A 20,169-nucleotide genomic window follows, 5' to 3' on the forward strand; every position below is an offset into this window, starting at 1 on the left:
GCATGGGCCCATCCCCAGCAGCCCCAAGGGCCAATCCCGAGCCGGCCCTTATGAGCCCCAGTGCCCATCCACATGGGTTGCACCAGCCTACCCCCGCACTGCACCACTATGCTAGCCATTCGTGCACAGTAGCCCCCGACTTCCATGCCATGTGTCACCAACCTTTTTGGCACCCACTGAGCCAATTTTTCAAGTCCCAAAACTTCCAAAAAAATTCATGAAGAAGAAAATTCAAATTTTTCTTAACTTGGTGCTGCACGGATGAGAAGAACAACAACAAGAGACAACTCTTTACAAAGGCAAGAAAAGAAGAACACTAGGGGAAGGGCAATAAAAATTTCCTCTGACTTCTCTTCTTTGTTGGAATAATGATTGTTGTAAGATCCCACATTGCCCAGGGGTGAGGATCTTATAAGCCTTATATGTATATTCCCATCTCTACCTAGCACGAGGCTTTTTGGGAGCTCACTGATGGGTGACCCACTGGGAAGTTCTCGTGTGAGTTCTCAGAAATAAAACCGTGAGGGCGTGGTCAGGGCCTAAAGTGGACAATATCGTGCTACGGTGAGGATCCTGTAAGCCTTATATGTATATTCCTATCTTTACCTAGCATAAGGCCTTTTGGGAGCTCACTAGCTTCGGGGTTCTGTAAGAACTCCGAAGTTAAGCGAGTTCGCGCGAAAGCAATCCCATGATGGGTGACCCATTGGGAAGTTCTCGTGTGAGTTCTCAAAAACAAAACCATGAAGGCGTGGTTGGGGCCCAAAGCGGACAATATCGTGCTACGGTAGAGTCGAGCCCGGGATGTGGTGGTGCCTGGCCCGGGCCGGGATGTGACAATTGTTCTCCAAATTTATTTAATCCTCTACTTAAGGCAGAATTAAATAGGTATTGGGGGCAATTATTTTTCATTTTCTACAAGAAGTCTATCTCCCAATCAAGAAGGAAGATCAAGTTCAAATTGGGAAACAATTCTACAAGCCTAAGCAGCTTGGGATTCCTACACCTACTATCATTTTCCTGCATGCAGCACAGTAGGTGTGGAGGCATTTATGGAGCCAAAAATAAACCCAAAAATTCTAGAGGCGACACGTTGACTTTTATTCAAGAAAGACAAGATCGCCCACAATAAATGGGCATGCTTCTCAGATGCTCCAACACGCAGCTCACATTCCTGGAGATCTCAGCAGCTAAATACGACTGTCCACAGCTCACCTGCCCTTGGCAAAGAATTAAAGATAAGGATTAATTACCCAAATCCTATATTTAATACATTTCCATTGAAGATTGACTCCAATCAAGTAAGTAATCCTAATTTAAATCAATTAGGGATAATTACACCATTATCTCAAGATATTATTTCCTATTTATTATCTTGAGAATATTTAGAGAATATTTCTCCATTAAACACTATGGCCGGCCCTATCCCCATAAATACCCCATATTCTACCAAATTTTGAGAGTTTTTGCAACCTTAAAAAAGCCCTAAATACTTTACTCTCTCAAAGAAACTTAGGCATCAGAGGTCAATCCGTTGACTCAAACCCCCCCCCCCAAAAACAAAAAAACCTCGTGGGACATGAGGCTTAGGTTTTGATCAAATGTGTTAATTGTTTTGCATGTACATTTTCGTCAAGACTAAAGACGGCGGAAATTTGCATCGACAGTAGGTTCACATAAATTCAACCCTGAAGTAGTATTACATTTTCTCATTACAGAAAATCATGATCGAACTAGTCAGGATTACAACTAATGGATAACGAAATTCAAAGTGTTCTTTTATCTCTGAATAGATCAAAGACAATTTTGAAATTAATAAACATAAGATTATTTGAAGTATGTTGGCAATAGAATTACATGGTTTTGAGCTGAGTTGAAGTAGCTCTCATACAGGTTTATAAACATCAGTTCATTATCCGGAGGACTAAGCGTTGAACAATAAAACAATAAATAGACATCATTCAGGGGGCGTCCAATACCTTGCAACGATATTCTCCGAGGGCCCAGACGGGAAAAATGTTTCGGTAGGCTGAATAGCTGATCATACGGTTCTTGCTGAAGACACCAGTGATCTCCTGTATGGGGAATGAAAACATTACGGGTAGTGCTAGTTACAAATAGGTTGAATATTAGCTATGCGGTTTCGAATTCACAGGGGGTAATCAAGGATTCACGATATATCTTTTTCTTTTTTAAAGGTCTTTACACCTGCATTTCTCTCTGTACAGTTTTCTTCTACATTGGCTAGATGTGTTGAAAATTGCAGTTAACATGTCTATAATCAAACCAAACATAATGGATTTCTATTTCTAGTTGCTAGATTACCTTTTGAGGGAAATCTCCATTTTCCATTTGAGAATTGATTAGTACCCTAGCTGCCCGATGCAACGGAGTTGGGTCTCTCTTAGCCTTTCAAAGAGGCGAACATGAGAAGAAAATACAGGTATTAAAGTCAGCAACATGTGGAAGTTCATACAGTTATTCGTAAAAGGTTCCAAAAACTATGTTTAGCTGCAAATCATTGATTCATTATGCAGCTGCCAGAAGCATATTCAAAATGCAGCAGCCAGAAGCATTGATTCGTTATGCAGCAGCCAGCAGCCAGTTTGATAAGTGGATGAAGAACTAGGAAGGATAAATTCAATAAATCACATGGGAAGTAGGAGAAATGAATTTGATATCCAAATGTACCTGCCCGGCACCAATGAGGGCCAACATAGCCTATGCAGTATGAACTATTTATGGCCTATTGTCCTTGAGATTTGTGTACACCTGACATATAAACAGTCGGCATTAGAGTGATGCAAGTGTAATGTAGATCATACATTTTGCCAAATAAGTATGCGAGTGAAAACCAGCAACTGACTGAAGGAATGTAGCAAGCTCCGTGGGTATGAAAGACAAAGAAAGTATATTTCAAATTTGAGGAATCATTAAACCTTGTTCTGACATGATAGATAGCTTTCTCCCCATCCACCTGAAGGAAGCTCTTTGGATAACAAAAAGTCGCATGCTTTACAAATGCTAGAGCAGTCTTCGTATGTCCTTCCCGCAGCAACCAAACCCTTCATTCCAAACCACCCAGCATAGGTGAAGCATACTCCCCAGGAACCATACCTATCATAAATCTCCGTGTAAATTGGTGCGACTACTTTCAAGATCACTAAGTTTCTAAATTGTCAAACACTAGAGAGGGAGAAAGAGGTGAGATTCTGTCCTACCAAACAGTCTAACATGTTATGTCGTTCGACTGTTGATAAAGATTGTTGGCAAGATGGAATGATGTTCGAATATGCAGTGTTTTAAACTTGACCGTAATTTACATGTCTGACTGTCTAACAAGAGAGCATCACGCAATAAATGTGTATGCATGCATGAGTTCTCAATTGTGCAAGTCGTGGATGCCAAAGACCACTGCTAGCGGGATTGTTAGTGTTTCTGAATTCAAGAGATTTAAACTTAAGAAAGAAAGCTTAACTAAGAGCAAAAACAAACCGAAGAACACAATGGAAGATGAATAGTTTTCTTCTTCTCTCTGTCAAATTGCAGAGGAATATTTCTCTGTGTTAATGAAAAAACACGAAGCACATGCTTTTACATAACTGATGGCCTAGCACTTGGGACCACACATACACTACATTTCATCCTAGACACACATCTTTCTAATCTCATGGATCACTCAACACATGGCACTCATGGCCTTTTTACAAAACTAGACATTTACACTTTGCCTCATTTGCACAAGTGAATACACCAATTCAAAACAGAAACTTATTCTAAAAAAACTTTTCAGCTCAAATACTTATAATTCAACACTCCCCTTTAAGTTTTGAGCTGATTTCACACCAAGCATATCCCTGAGAAAGTTGAACCGATCCTTAGCCAAAGGTTTTGTGAAGATATCTGCAATCTGTTCTTCAGTGGGACAGTATATCAAATCAATGATTCCTTCTTGCAGTGCATCCTTAATGAAGTGATACCTCCTATCAATGTGTTTTGTCTTTTGATGGAACACAGAATTCTTTGTGATAGCAATGGCAAATGTGTTATCACAGTGAAGAGGAGTGGCTACAGTTTGTAATTCTCCAAAATCTTCCAAGACAAATCTCAGCCATATTGCTTGTGTTGTGGCTTCGGATGCACTTATGTACTCTGCTTCTGCTGTGGACAATGCCACACAGTTTTGTTTGACAGAAGCCCAAGAGAACACACCACTGCCAAAGGAGAATGCATATCCTGATGTGCTTTTGCTGTCTTCCAATGAACCTCCCCAATCACTATCACAGAAGCCGATTAAACATGATTTTCTTCCTTTCACATACTCCAAGCCATAATCCAGAGTTCCCTTGATGTATCTGAGTACTCTCTTTGCAGTCCCATAGTGTCTATTGGTAGGACAGTGCATGTACCTTGCCAATAAACTAGCTGCATACATTATATCCGGCCTTGTAGCAGTGAGATATAGAAGACTTCCCACAATGCTCCTATACAATTCATCACTTGCAGATCCACTTCCATCATCTTTAGACAATTTTTCCGTAGCTACCAAAGGAGTTGAGACAGTCTTTGCTTCATTTAAACCAAATTTGCTCAGTAAAGAACTAGCATACTTCTTCTGATTAATGAAGATGCAGGAATCAGTTTGTATCACTCCTATCCCAAGGAAGTGGTGAAGGAGACCTAAATCTGTCATCTCATACTTCATTTTCATATCTTCTTTGAACTCTTCTAACATTGGTTTGCAATTGCCAGTGTAGACAATATCGTCTACATAGATAGAGACAATTAGAATATCCTCTCCCCTTGCTTTTATATACAGTGTTGGTTCACTCAAGCTTTTCTTGAAACCACACTGTGAGAAATAACTGTCTATCTCTCCATACCAAGCTCTCGGAGCTTGTTTTAGACCATAGAGGGCCTTATGAAGTTTGTACACCATTTCTTCCTTGCCTTTTACTACAAAACCTTCAGGCTGCTCAACATAGACATCTTCTTGTAGAACTCCATTCAAAAAAGCCGATTTCACATCTAGTTGATACAGTTTCCAGCTCTTTTGTGCAGCCAAAGCTATTAAGGTTCTAATGGTGTCCAACCTAGCAACCGGTGCATAAGTCTCATTGTAGTCCAAACCAGGCTTTTGTGCATAGCCTTTTGCCACCAGCCTGGCTTTATTCTTCAACACTGAACCATCAAGGTTTAATTTGGTTTTGTAAACCCATTTAACCCCTATAACAGGCTTTTCAGTTGGTCTGTCAACAAGCTTCCAGGTGCTATTCTTTTCAATCATAAACAGCTCATCCTTCATAGCTTTTAACCAAGACTCATCTTGTTTGGCATCCTCATACTTCTCTGGATCCATGATACACAGATTACATTGAGCCAATACATCATTCAGATTTCTCCATTTCAAAGGTGTATTATCAAATGCTTGATTTTGTCCTTCAATTGCATTTGACATGCTTGAAGATTCACCTAAGATAGGTGACCTTGATTCAGATTCATAGTCTTCACTATTAAGAGTTCTTCTAGACTGAGATAGAATAGGTGATGTAGGGGACAACACCATTCTGTCATTACTCTCTGTGCTTATATCACTGTGCATGAAACTTCCAGTATTAAGAAATGTTGACCCTGAGTTCTCTTCCCAATTCCATACAGCTTCTTCATCAAACACAATGTCTCTTGACAAGAACAACTTCTTAGATAATGGATCAAACACCCTATACCCCTTCTCACAAGTTGCATACCCCACAAATACTCCTTTTAGACTTTTTGGTTCCAGTTTATGTCTCTGTTCACTTGGAACATGAACATAACACAGAGATCCAAATACTCTCAGATGAGCTATTCCTGGCTTTCTACCAGAATAAGCTTCAAAAGGTGTAATGTTGTTTAAGGCCTTTGTGGGGCATCTATTCAGAATATACACAGATGTATGCACAGCTTCTGCCCAGAGAAAATATGGCATCCTCTTCTCATGCAACATAGATTTCGCCATTTCAATCACTGTTCTGTTCTTTCTTTCCACTACTCCATTTTGTTGTGAAGTATATGCAAGAGTAAGCTGTCTTTGTAAACCTTCTTTCTCACAGAACTGATCAAATTCTGCAGACTTGAACTCCCCTCCTCTGTCACTTCTCAATGTTTTAATCTTGAAACCACTTTGTAATTCTGCCATAGCTTTGAATTTCTTAAAACAGTTGAACGCATCTGACTTATATCTCAAGAAATAGACCCAAATCATTCTGGTAAAATCATCTATCAGCAGCATGAAATACTTATTTCCAGCAAGTGACTCAGTCTTCATAGGTCCACACAAATCGACATGAATCAATTCAAGTGGAGCAGTTGCTCTATACACCTGATTTCTAGGGAATTCTTCTCTGTGCTGTTTACCAAATTGGCATCCTTCACAGACTCCATTGTACTCTGCAAGCTGTGGTAAACCATGTACCATTTCCTTGTCTCTCAATTGTTTGAGACCACCAAAATGTAGATGTCCAAATCTCCTGTGCCAAATCTCAGTGGAGTGAGTAACACTTGCTTTCAGCACCATTTGATTTTCAGAGAACAAAGTCAGTGGATAACACCTATTTACTTTCTTTTTCACTCTCATAACCAAGCATTCTAGTGATGGACCATCATACACATTGCACATTCCACCTCCAAACACCAAGAAGTATCCATGTTCATCCATCTGACCAACACTGAGTAAGTTCTCCTTTAACCCGGGAAGATACATTACTTCTCTAACATATTTTCTCCCTTTATTTGTATCAATAACTAAAGATCCCATTCCTGCAACATTCACAAGATCTCCAGTTGGCATTTGGACTTTACCAGCTACATTGGTTCTAACCTCAACAAGCAAATCGACATTTCCTGTCATGTGATTGCTACAACCACTGTCTACATACCACTCTCCATTCACCTTTGGTTCTGTGACAGTGTTGTTTGCATAAAACAGATTTCCTGTCATCTCCAGTTGACTTGCATTATTTGCCTTTTGCACTGACCTGCCTACATTACACTCCCTAGCCCAATGCCCAAATTTATCACAGTTGAAACACTTTGGTTTCCCTTTGTATCTACACTCACCAAAGTGATACTTAGAACACACTTTGCACTGAGGCTTTGCAACCTCCTGACCCACAGACTGAGGTGCATTTGCACTCTGATAATTGTGCAGAGGAGATTTCTGCTGAAATTTGGGTTTTGATTCCCATTTCTTGCCTTTAGAATTCCAATTTCTCTGAGTTCTAGATGAACTCGAATGACCACCACTCTTGTTCTGCTCCTTTGGATTCACTGAGAGTGAAGAGAATGCTCTCTCATTTGCATTAACCATATGCAAATCGAACCGTTGTTCTTGACTCTTTAAGATTGCAACTACTTCCTGCAATTCTACAGTCTCTAAGCACTTTGTATTTTCTATAACCAAACAGATAGAATCATAAGGTTTGCTAAGACTTATCAGGACCTTCTGCACTAGTCTCTCATTCGACAACGATTCACCAAATGTTCTCATCTGATTTATTAGATCATTCAACCGTGTAAGATAGCTAGACAAAGACTCATCATCCCGCATCCTAGCATATTCAAATTCTCTTCTAAGATTCTGCAATTTCACAGATCGTACCTGATCACCACCATGATACTCTCCATACAACAAATCCCATGCCATCTTCGCTGACTCGGCATTGGCGATTCGAGGGAAGATTTGATCCGAGACTGCATTCTGAATGATTCCCAAAGCCTTTGCGTCTTGCATCAACACAGCTGACATTTCTTCATCTCCATCATCCTCCGACGATCCTTCAGACTTCTTCTTCTTCGGATCCGACGTTTTAACTCCTTTCTCCACCAAATTCCACAACCCATGCGATTTGAAAATTGTCACCATTTTGATTCTCCAGAACTCGTAGTTCTCACCGGAGAAGATTGGAGTCCTCACTTCCGAGCCTCCAGATCCAGACATGGTTTTGATCTGAATCGACAACCTTCACAGAGTTTCAAGAGAGCTTCGATTGAGCTCGACAACTTCACAGATTTACGCCCAGATTGTTAAATCCAACCAGGCTCTGAGGCCATGTTAGTGTTTCTGAATTCAAGAGATTTAAACTTAAGAAAGAAAGCTTAACTAAGAGCAAAAACAAACCGAAGAACACAATGGAAGATGAATAGTTTTCTTCTTCTCTCTGTCAAATTGCAGAGGAATATTTCTCTGTGTTAATGAAAAAACACGAAGCACATGCTTTTACATAACTGATGGCCTAGCACTTGGGACCACACATACACTACATTTCATCCTAGACACACATCTTTCTAATCTCATGGATCACTCAACACATGGCACTCATGGCCTTTTTACAAAACTAGACATTTACACTTTGCCTCATTTGCACAAGTGAATACACCAATTCAAAACAGAAACTTATTCTAAAAAAACTTTTCAGCTCAAATACTTATAATTCAACAGGGATTGCATTGACTTCGTGGATCACTTGGACTACACATCGAAGTCAATACAACCAAAACCATTCAGCCAACATACATCCAAACACGAATGAAATGCCCTGTATATATGTATAAACGTATTTTTAATTGAATTCAGAAACAAACCAAGATCCATCTGTTGCTTGTACCGTTTCAATGAACTTTGCAGCACGAGCAATACAGTTTTCTATTTCTTCACTCCTATGCCCTGGACATAATTTTTTGAACAATGCAAATGCTTGAATTGCCGCTGAGGTGCATTCAACATATCTTCATCCCCGTTCCAGTCAAGATGACTTAAGGCATTTTCCATGATATAGGATAAATTCAAAATAAAGTGTACAGAAATCTTATGGATAATCAATAACAATGTCACCAAAAGTTTTGGCAGGGTTGATTAGCTAAAAATAGGATAGAGTTAAGCATATGCATTATGGATTCATATTAGATGATGGTAAAAAACATGAGCAGGCTAGGCAGCATATAAATGATACTTACCTCCAACCACTGGTATGATCTAGTTAGTTCATAAGTCGCAAAACCACCATTGTCATTCTGCAGTACTTCAAGAATCCAAAGATTAGGGGAATAGTTAAATACTCATAAAACCAATATGCAGGAATATGTAAATATTCTGTCAACAAATTAAGACTCGAGCTGCTGATAAGAATTGTGACATATCGACAAGAGGGTTCTTTTGAAAATATAAATTATAAAGAGAATACAGGTTGACACATTATGTCTGGTAAGATTCAACTCCCGTATAGCCAGTGATTTAACTGTAAGGAAGGGGTAACATTTACAGCATCATAAAAGCGCTTTATATCTAATGAGTCCCCAACTGTTTCTGCTGGAAGTTTATATAGTAATAAAGCAGCCTGGACAAAGAAGTAAATATTAAATTTGTAATAAAAGGAATGTCTGTATGTGACATGCTGAGTGTTCAAGCTACCTTCAGCCCTTCTGCTGTGCAGTCAGAGATAGGCCATCCATGATCAGCTGTTGAGATTACCTTTTGAAATGTGACGATACCAAAAGTTCAGATCTCCGGGAAAATCTTCTAAAACCTTCAAAGCAAAAGTACTAGTCAAGCAAGGATAATGAGCATAATTGTTAAATGATACAGTAAAATTTTCTGCTCACGAAAACCTGGGAATCTTTGATATACTGATGCTCTTTTCTTAAAATTGGTCCATACTCTTCAACAAGGTCAGTTGATATGATCGCTTGAATGGCAAAAGAAGTATCCCATGCTTGACTTCCATTGTAGCCCTGCAGTAAAAGGAAAAAAAACATTAGATAAAAAAAACAAGCAGCAGCATGTCAGCAAAGTCGTAAGTTTGTAACAAACTCTAGCGATGCCAGACCAAATTGAGATCGCTTCAGGTAAGAAAGAGGGAGTCGGGAAGAGATGGGAAAATTCTTAAAATCAGTTCGAGACAATTTAATGCTATAACTGACCTGCATCTTCATGCCATCTTCAGCGATTCATAAGTAATCAGGGATTCTCGGGAGATGCAACTTGAATGCCTCTGAGATTGGATCTTCTGCCCAACAGCAAAGCATATTTAACACCTACATCATTTAAGAAATAGGCAATCAAGAAGCACACAACTACATACTGAATGAATCTGTAAACCAAAGAAACATGTCAATTCAGCAATTCCAATGGCAACCTTGTCGATATATGTATGGATCTATTGACAGATGATCAACAACAACAACAACAAAGCCTTTTCCCACTAAGTGGGGTCGGCTATATGAATCCTAGAACGTCATTGCGCTCGGTTTTGTGTCATGTCCTCCGTTAGATCCAAGTACTCTAAGTCTTTTCTTAGAGTCTCTTCCAAAGTTTTCCTAGGTCTTCCTCTACCCCTTCGGCCCTGAACCTCTGTCCAGTAGTGACATCTTCGAACCGGAGCGTCAGTAGGCCTTCTTTGCACATGTCCAAATCACCGGAACCGATTTTCTCTCATCTTTCCTTCAATTTCGGCTACTCCTACTTTACCTCAGATATCCTCATTCCCAATCTTATCCTTTCTCGTGTGCCCACACATCCCACGAAGCATCCTCATCTCCGCCACACCCATTTTTTGTACGTGTTGATGCTTCACCGCCCAACATTCTGTGCCATACAACATCGTTGGCCTTATTGCCGTCCTATAAAATTTTCCCTTGAGCTTCAGTGACCTATGACGGTCACACAACACGCCGGATGCACTCTTACACTTCAACCATCCAGCTTGTATTCTATGGTTGAGATCTCCATCTAATTCTCCGTTCTCTTGCACGATAAATCTTAGGTAGCGAAAACGGTCGCTTTTTGTGATCTTCGCTAGATTGCTCCGGTCATTAGTATGGATAAGTATATAAATGGATAGAGATAGGAAAGCGAACACAAGATGTACGTGGTTCACCCAGATTGGCTACGTCCACGGAATAGAGGAGTTCTCATTAATTGTGAAGGGTTTACACAAGTACATAGGTTCAAGCTCTCCTTTAGTGAGTACAAGTGAATGATTTAGTACAAATGACATTAGGAAATATTGTGGGAGAATGATCTCGTAATCACGAAACTTCTAAGTATCGGAGTGTGGTATCGTCTTGACATGCCTTATCTGTCTCATAGGTAGATGAGGCATCTTCTCTGGAAGTACTCTTCCTCCATCCAGGGGTGGTATCTTTAACTGGTGGAGATGCACAAGGTAATGTATCAATTTCACTTGAAGCTTACTTGTAGTTTCAGGCTTGGTCAAGCGCGATACAAACCATGTAGTAGGAGTCCCCCAAGTCGCCGAGCTAGGGGATCTGCTGAAAGAGGTGACAGACAAGGTAAGCAATCATAGCTCCGGCTGATTGTTCACAGTCTCCCTATCTTGCAGGCAGCATGAAGGATAAAGAGAAGAAAATGAGAAGAGATGATATGGGATACTTTTGCTTTTGAAGAAGTAACTTTCCACAGGCTTATTCTTGAACTGAGCTGGAGGGTTTTCTGGTTTCCTCCAGAGTATAAGGCCGACTGAAGAATTTGAGGGTCAAAACAAGTCCATCAAATCTAGAGTACGTTCGACCCTGCTGATATGGGATACTTTTGCTTTGACAGAGTAATGGATGTATCGGCACTTGTGCTGTTACGCTTGTCTCCACATGCTTCCTTGTATCCTTCTCCCTTGCCCTATCTGTTCCTCAGGCAGATGCGGTATCTTCCCTGGAAGCATAAGATGTTGAAGATGAGTACTCGAGAGCAATGTCAGGTAAGTAATCAGGTAAGGGGTTTCAGGCAGTCAGTTCCTGGCTAGAAGCTTGATTCCAAGTACTGACTGATTGCTCTCTTTCTCCTTGTCTTGCAGGTAAGAACAAGGTCAAAGAAAAAGACAGGGAAAAAGCATGATATGGGATACTCTTGCTTTTAACCCTGATGATATGAGATATTCTTGCTCTAGTATAGCTTGTTTGCAGAGGTATTATCGGGGGGAAAGAAAGCTGAATATTTCGAAAGGCTTCGTTGGGAGTGCCCTCTCAGATATGAGGAAGGGTTGAGCATTTTTGCAGGTCTGCCTGTCCGTTGGGGATGGAGGTCGACATATATAGGAGTCTCCTTAACAACAAGTAGTAATGCTATTCTTTTACCCTACTTGGTCATAGCACGGTAGTGGGAGCTGCCAGCTTCACATGTTTTAACGTTGTCAGAGCACTTTGAAAAAGTGGTTTGTGGTATCTGGAAAGATGATGTTGCGTGTGAAGATTACAGACAGCTTTATCCAAGGAGATCCGGTTCTTGAAGTTGGGAAAGTGTTGCCTCTTCGGTTTTCGAACAAGCAATCCTATCGGGGATCTGGCTCTCGAGATTCGGAGAACGATGCCTCTTCGATTTTTGAGAAAGCAATCATGCTGGGGGTCTGGCTCTCGAGATTCGGAGAGCGGTGTCTTTTCGATTTTTGAGAAAGTAATCATGTTGGGAGTCTGGCTCTCGAGATTCGGAGGGCGGTGCCTCTTCGATTTTGGAGCGAGCAATCTTGTTGGGAGTGTTTTCTCGAATGTGAGTAAAGGTTGGGCATGTTTGCTAGTCTACCTTGCCACGAAGCACAGAGGTTGACACACAGGGACTTTCCAATTATCCAGCAATGGTACTGTTCCTTTACCCTCTTCGATTTTTGAGAAAGTAGTCATGTTGGGAGTCTGGCTCTCGAGATTCGGAGGACGGTGCCTCTTCGATTTTGGAGCAAGCAATCTTGTTGGGAGTGTTTTCTCGAATGTGATTAAAGGTTGGGCATGTTTGCTAGTCTACCTTGCCACGAAGCACAGAGGTTGACACACAGGGACTTTCCGATTATCCAGCAGTGGTACTGTTCCTTTACCCTTGTGGGTAATAATATGGTAGCTAGACCTTCAAAATTTATGTGTCTAAACTTTGTTAGTGTTGTTTCTTTACTATTCTTTTACCCTTCTTGGTCAGAGCGATGTAGTGGGAGCTGCAAGCTTCACGTGTTCAACTTTGGTAGAGAACTTTGGCAAAGTTATCTGTGGTACCCATGAGCTACTGTTGCGTGTGAGAAGTGGGTGATTGAACAGTACGACTCATGTGCTTTCTACTTCACCAGAAGTCTTCGACCGAATGCCCATAATTTCCGCAAAGCTGAGTGTGCGTGTGACAGGTGCTGACAAGGCTGGAAAAGTAGGTGCCTCTTCGATTTCTGAGATCGGCCCTCGTGGTCTCTGAGCAGCCCAGCCTTTAAGAAAGCAAGCGCCTCTTCGATTTCTGAGATCGGCCTTCGTGGTCTTTGCGCAGCCCAGCTTTTGAGAAAGCAAACGCCTCTTCGATTTCTGAGATCGACCCTCGTGGTATCTGAGCAGCCTTGCTTTTGAGAAAGCAAACGCCTCTTCGATTTCTGAGCAGGCGCCTCTTCGATTTCTGAAGCTCCGTCGAGTGCAGATTTTTATAGAGGCTGGCATTAAGTTCCAAAGCACACTTGAATCTCCACCAGTAGAAGCTTCATTCTTGCACTTCTAAGATCTTGATTTGTCTGACCTCTTCTCTCTTCAACACCTTTGAAAATGTCTGGCCCCTCTGACCGTCGTTTTGACTTGAACCTTGTTGAAGAGGCAGCCCCGCCTTCTCCTGACAACATATGGCGTCCATCCTTCGTCTCCCCTACTGGTCCTCTTACCGTTGGGGATTCCGTGATGAAGAATGATATGACCGCTGCGGTGGTGGCCCGGAACCTTCTCACTCCCAAAGATAACAGACTATTTTCCAAACGGTCTGATGAGTTAGCTGTTAAGGATTCTCTGGCTCTCAGTGTTCAGTGTGCAGGTTCTGTGTCTAATATGGCCCAACGCCTATTTGCTCGAACCCGCCAAGTTGAATCATTGGCGGCTGAAGTGATGAGTCTCAAACAGGAGATTAGAGGACTCAAGCATGAGAATAAACAGTTGCACCGGCTCGCACATGACTATGCTACAAACATGAAGAGGAAGCTTGACCAGATGAAGGAATCTGATGGTCAGGTTTTACTTGATCATCAGAGATTTGTGGGTTTATTCCAAAGGCATTTATTGCCTTCGTCTTCTGGGGCTGTACCGCGTAATGAAGCTCCAAATGATCAACCTCTGATGCCTCCTCCTTCTAGGGTTCTGTCTAGTACTGAGGCTCCGAATGATCCCCCTCCGGTGCCTTCTCTTTCTGGGGCTCTACCGACTGCTGAGACTTCTCCTAAGCAACCTTTGTGAAGGCTCCCTCTTGTTTGTTTATTTTGACTTATGTATATGTACATATTTGTAGCTTATCGGGGATATCAATAAATAAGCTTTCCTTCATTTCAACGTATTGTGTTAAATACACCAAAGCCTTCTTCGCTAAGTTCTTTGAATTTTCTTTTGTTAAAGCTTTGTGAGTGGAGCATGTAGGTTGAGGTAGTGTTCCTTTAATTTCCTGAGTGAGGAAAACTTCTCGGTTGGAGACTTGAAAAATCCAAGTCACTGAGTGGGATCGGCTATATGAATCATAGAACGCCATTGTGCTCGGTCCTGTGTCATGTCCTTCGTTAGATCCAAGTACTCTAAGTCTTTTCTTAGAGTCTCTTCCAAAGTTTTCATAGGTCTTCCTCTACCCCTTCGGCCCTAAACCTCTGTCCCATAGTCGCATCTTCTAATCGGAGCGTCAGTAGGCCTTCTTTGCACATGTCCAAACCACCGTAACCGATTTTCTCTCATCTTTCCTTCAATTTCGGCTACTCCTACTTTACCCCGGATATCCTCATTCCTAATCTTATCCTTTCTCGTGTGCCCACACATCCAACGAAGCATCCTCATCTCCGCTACACCCATTTTGTGTACGTGTTGATGCTTCACCGCCCAACATTCTGTGCCATACAGCATTGCCGGCCTTATTGCCGTCCTATAAAATTTTCCCTTGAGCTTCAGTGGCATACGGCGGTCACACAACACGCCGGATGCACTCTTCCACTTCATCCATCCAGCTTGTATTCTATGGTTGAGATCTCCATCTAATTCTCCGTTCTTTTGCAAGATAGATCCTAGGTAACGAAAACGGTCACTCTTTGGTATTTCTTGATCTCCGATCCTCACCCCTAACTCGTTTTGGCCTCCATTTGCACTGAACTTGCACTCCATATATTCTGTCTTTGATCGGCTTAGGCGAAGACCTTTAGATTCCAACTCTTCTCTCCAAAGGTTAAGCTTTGCATTTACCCCTTCCTGAGTTTCATCTATCAACACTATATCGTCTGCGAAAAGCATACACCAAGGAATATCATCTTGAATATGTCCTGTTAACTCATTCATTACCAACGCAAAAAGGTAAGGACTTAAGGATGAGCCTTGATGTAATCCTACAGTTATGGGAAAGCTTTCAGTTTGTCCTTCATGAGTTCTTACGGCAGTCTTTGCTCCTTCATACATATCCTTTATAGCTTGGATATATGCTACTCGTACTCCTTTCTTCTCTAAAATCCTCCAAAGAATGTCTCTTGGGACCCTATCATACGCTTTCTCCAAATCTATAAAGACCATGTGTAAATCCTTTTTCCCATCTCTATATCTTTCCATCAATCTTCGTAAGAGATAGATTGCCTCCATGGTTGAGCGCCCTGGCATGAACCCGAATTGGTTGTCCGAAACCCGTGTCTCTTGCCTCAATCTATGCTCAATGACTCTCTCCCAGAGCTTCATTGTATGACTCATTAGCTTAATACCCCTATAGTTCATGCAATTTTGTACGTCGCCCTTATTCTTGTAGATAGGCACCAAAGTGCTCGTTCGCCACTCATTTGGCATCTTCTTCGTTTTCAAAATCCTATTGAAAAGGTCAGTGAGCCATGTTATACCTGTCTCTCCCAAAACTTTCCACACTTCGATTGGTATATCGTCTGGGCCTATTGCTTTTCTATGCTTCATCTTCTTCAAAGCTACAACCACTTCTTCCTTCCGGATTCGACGATAAAAAGAGTAGTTTCTACACTCTTCTGAGTTACTCAACTCCCCTAAAGAAGCACTCCTTTCATGTCCTTCATTGAAAAGATTATGAAAATAACCTCTCCATCTGTCTTTAACCGCGTTCTCTGTAGCCAGAACCTTTCCATCCTCATCCTTGATGCACCTCACTTGGTTTAGGTCCCTTGTCTTCTTTTCCCTTGCTCTAGCTAGTTTATAGATATCCAACTCTCCTTCTTTGGTATCTAGTCGTTTATACATATCGTCGTAAGCCGCTAACTTAGCTTCTCTCACAGCTTTCTTCGCCTCTTGCTTCGCTTTTCTATACCTTTCACCATTTTCATCAGTCCTATCCTTGTATAAGGCTTTACAACATTCCTTCTTAGCCTTCACCTTTGTTTGTACCTCCTCATTCCACCACCAAGATTCCTTTTGATGTGGGGCAAAGCCCTTGGACTCTCCTAATACCTCTTTTGCTACTTTTCGGATACAACTAGCCATGGAATCCCACATTTGGCTAGCTTCCCCATCTCTATCCCACACACATTGGGTGATTACTTTCTCTTTGAAAATGGCTTGTTTTTCTTCTTTTAGATTCCACCATCTAGTCCTTGGGCACTTCCAAGCCTTGTTCCTTTGTCTCACTCTTTTGATATGTACATCCATCACCAACAAGCGATGTTGATTAGCCACGCTCTCTCCTGGTATAACTTTGCAATCCTTACAAGTTATACGATCCTCTTTCCTCATTAGAAGAAAATCTATTTGTGTTTTTGACGACCCACTCTTGTAGGTGATCACATGTTCTTCTCTCTTCTGAAAGAAGGTGTTGGCTAAGAAGAGATCATATGCCATTGCAAAATCCAAGATAGCTTCCCCATCCTCGTTTCTCTCCCCAAAACCATGGCCACCATGAAAACCTCCATAGTTGCCTGTCTCCCTACCCACGTGTCCATTTAAATCTCCTCCTATAAATAACTTATCCGTCTGAGCAATTCCTTGCACCAAGTCTCCAAGGTCTTCCCAAAATTTCTCCTTCGAACTCGTATCCAACCCTACTTGAGGTGCGTACGCACTAATCACATTGATAAGTTCTTGTCCTATTACAATTTTGATTGCCATGATTCTATCTCCTACCCTCTTGACATCTACAACATCTTGTGTCAAGGTCTTGTCCACGATGATGCCAACACTGTTTCTCGTTCTATTTGTGCCCGAATACCAAAGTTTAAACCCTGAGTTTCTAGATCTTTTGCCTTACTACCAACCCACTTAGTTTCTTGTAGGCACATAATATTTATCCTTCTCCTCACCATAACTTCCACTACTTCCATAGATTTTCCCGTTAAGGTTCCTATATTCCACGTTCCTAAACGCATTTTGCTCTCTTGAACTCTACCCTTCTGTCCTAGCTTCTTCACCCTCCCCCGTCTAATAGGATCAAAGTACTTCTTTTGTGTGTCTCGTGTAAAGTTGATAGGAGCATATGCTCCCAAACAACTTTGAGTGGAGTCGTTCGAAAAGAAGTTTCTATGGCCCCCTTGCTCATTTAACACTGCATCCGGGTGCCGATGGAGATACAGCGACCCTTGCTCACTTATCACTGTGCTCGGGCCACACAGCGCGCCACTTACGGGTGACGCCTTAGCTTTAGCGCAATTTTGTTCTGAATTCATTTTCATAAGGATTCGACGTGATCATGGAGTGCCGGCTGTCGACTACCTGACGCCCTTATTGACAGATGATCATATGCATAAAATTTATTCTGAATGCATACCTTGTTAACAGGCCCTATGCATAAGTACCGAGTATTTTCATCTTCATAATGTATATGCTGCATTAGAGGTCGCACTTGGTGCGATGGCAAGTGCCTTCGTCCATGAGCGGTAGGTCTCGGGTTCGAGACTTGGGAGCAGCCTCTCCATAAATGGGGGTAAGGCTAGCCGACATTCACCTCTCCCAGACCCTGCGTAAAGCGGAAGCCTTGTGCACTGGGTACGACCTTTTTAATGTATATGCTGCATTACAGTCTTCAAAGAACTCTTCCTCAATTCTTTTGCTGGCCAACGTGTGAAAATAGGTTCATAAACATAGTGAAGAGACCCCCACAAGATATCTTGTACCATTGGGTGCGGATAGTATAGATCTTCCTAGAACTTGTATAAAACATCCAGGTAAGAATTAAAAACATGTGCAAAATGAACCGTCATCAATAATTACCTGTACAACTAAACTCCAGTAAAACAGATGCAGAGACCTGGATGAAATGGAAGAGCGTAAGGACATAGCCATACTTCAGGCAGAAGTGGATTATTCCCAGACCATCATATGCCCCAAGTACCTATACCCACCAAAGAGTCAGCTAATATTTTCAAAAGACTACACCCTTGGTAGAATCCAACAAGAAAAACACTGAGTTCATACTGAAAGCCACATTTTCCCCTATGAAGTAATTGCAGTCATGCCACCATGGTCTAATATCCACTTGCGTGCTAGTTCGATTGCCCCTTGGCCCCTCAATATGCAGACCCCATCCCCCATCTTCATTCTGCAAAAACAATTCATCAGTGAATTTCTTCATTTTTCTATGCGGAAATTGAAGCTTTCTTAAAAGGCATTAATTTCATGAAAACTGTTCTTACCTGATGATTATAGAGATATCTGCACATCTCACGTTGATGCTCTTTCAATAACACAGCATTTAGAGCTCCAGTAATTGAAAGTGTAATGATCTGTTGCAATTGGTAAGTAATACTTGGTCACCCAACAACTACCGAATGGACCAAATAATAAAGAAAAAAATAATAATCTTGGTTAATTCATTTTTCACTAAGAAGAAAGGCTGTTAAGTTCCGAAATGAATATGCAGCCATCTTTAGGAATGTCAAACTTATTTCTCATGTTTAATCATGACATACAGATTTTCCTATTTTCATCTTCTGGATTACACAGTCATTACTATTTTCTCCCTTACCAAACCAGGAAGCAGAAACATGGGACCCCCATAATCCCCAGCCCAATGACCGTCATGCGCCTGGATTGTTGAATAGAAACTGACAGCCCTTCGTAATGTGGTTGTCACTGCCTCTTCCATCACCTCTTCTTGATCTTTAACTTTGAGTTGTGGTAGATTAGTGGCACATGGATTCTCCTTTGAAAACTACATTTCAGAAATAAGAACAAAACACATATATAAAAAATGGAAAGTAGTGTTACAAAACATTTTAACTTCAAAACTCATACGATTTGGCCCAAAACCACTAAAATTCTTCGCTCATATTGGAAAGGGTTTAACAAATTAGTCATAACTGAGGACAATAACTCTAAGAATGGATAAAACACACCGAAAACTTTAAGTTTTATACAAAAACACCTCAAAGAGCTCAATTGGAGAACACGGTACCTCAAACACAGATCACCCGAAAGAAAAACATCATTCAGACTTACAATGCCTAATACTACAAATGAAATCCTAGTTCCAACAATACTGTGTGAAAAACCCGACCGCATTGTTCAACAGCACTGTCAAATAGAGCACAGTTCTAACTGATTTTATACATAATTCAATGATCCAGAGCACCGCAACCATAATTTGAACAGTTTGCATTCAAATTTCAGTAAATAATTAACCTTTTTTCACCCGTGTCCAGTATATTCAATTTCTTCAGAAAAAGTGTCAATGAATTGAAAAATGAAGAAAAACCCAGATGAAAGAACCTGAATTCTCATGAGGAGGTCCGAGCTGTGCCGCCTTTCGAAACGGTGGTTCCAGAAAGCGTTGCGGGCATCTTCAATTTGCTGAAGCTCTCCTGGGGTTCCAGTCTCTGGATGGAACTCCCACACCTGGCGGCCCAAGTGGTTGTTCGCACTCTTCAGCCCAGGGCCGGCCCAGGCCCAGTGCAACCAGGGCCATTGTCCAGGGCCCAAAATTTTAAGGGGCACCAAAAAAAAAAAAAAAGTCCAAATAATTAGGTATAAAAAAAAATTTGTTCAGAGCCCAAAAATAAGAAATGGAGGGCAAGAGGCCCAAATTTGACAATAAAGAAATAGGCCCAAGTTTCAGGATTAAAAAAACCAAAAAAAAAAATATATATATATATATATATATATAATTGAACCGGCTTAGCCTTAAAAAAAAAAAAAAAAAATTAATAATAATGTAAAGGCACCTCCCCGGTCCCCCCCCCCCACCACCTAACCCTAATTCCCTTTCCCTTTTTC

The 20,169-nt window shown here is 41.3% G+C and overlaps 1 pseudogene; it reads right to left on the reverse strand.

Annotated features, from left to right (window-relative positions):
* Nucleotides 1-1,025: 1,025 nt before the first annotated feature.
* LOC126609774 (cycloartenol synthase-like) lies at nucleotides 1,026-19,898 on the reverse strand (annotated as a pseudogene).
* Between the last annotated feature and the right edge of the window lie 271 nt (nucleotides 19,899-20,169).

The sequence above is a fragment of the Malus sylvestris genome, chromosome 17 (genome assembly GCF_916048215.2).
Source record: "Malus sylvestris chromosome 17, drMalSylv7.2, whole genome shotgun sequence".
Lineage (NCBI taxonomy): Eukaryota > Viridiplantae > Streptophyta > Magnoliopsida > Rosales > Rosaceae > Malus > Malus sylvestris.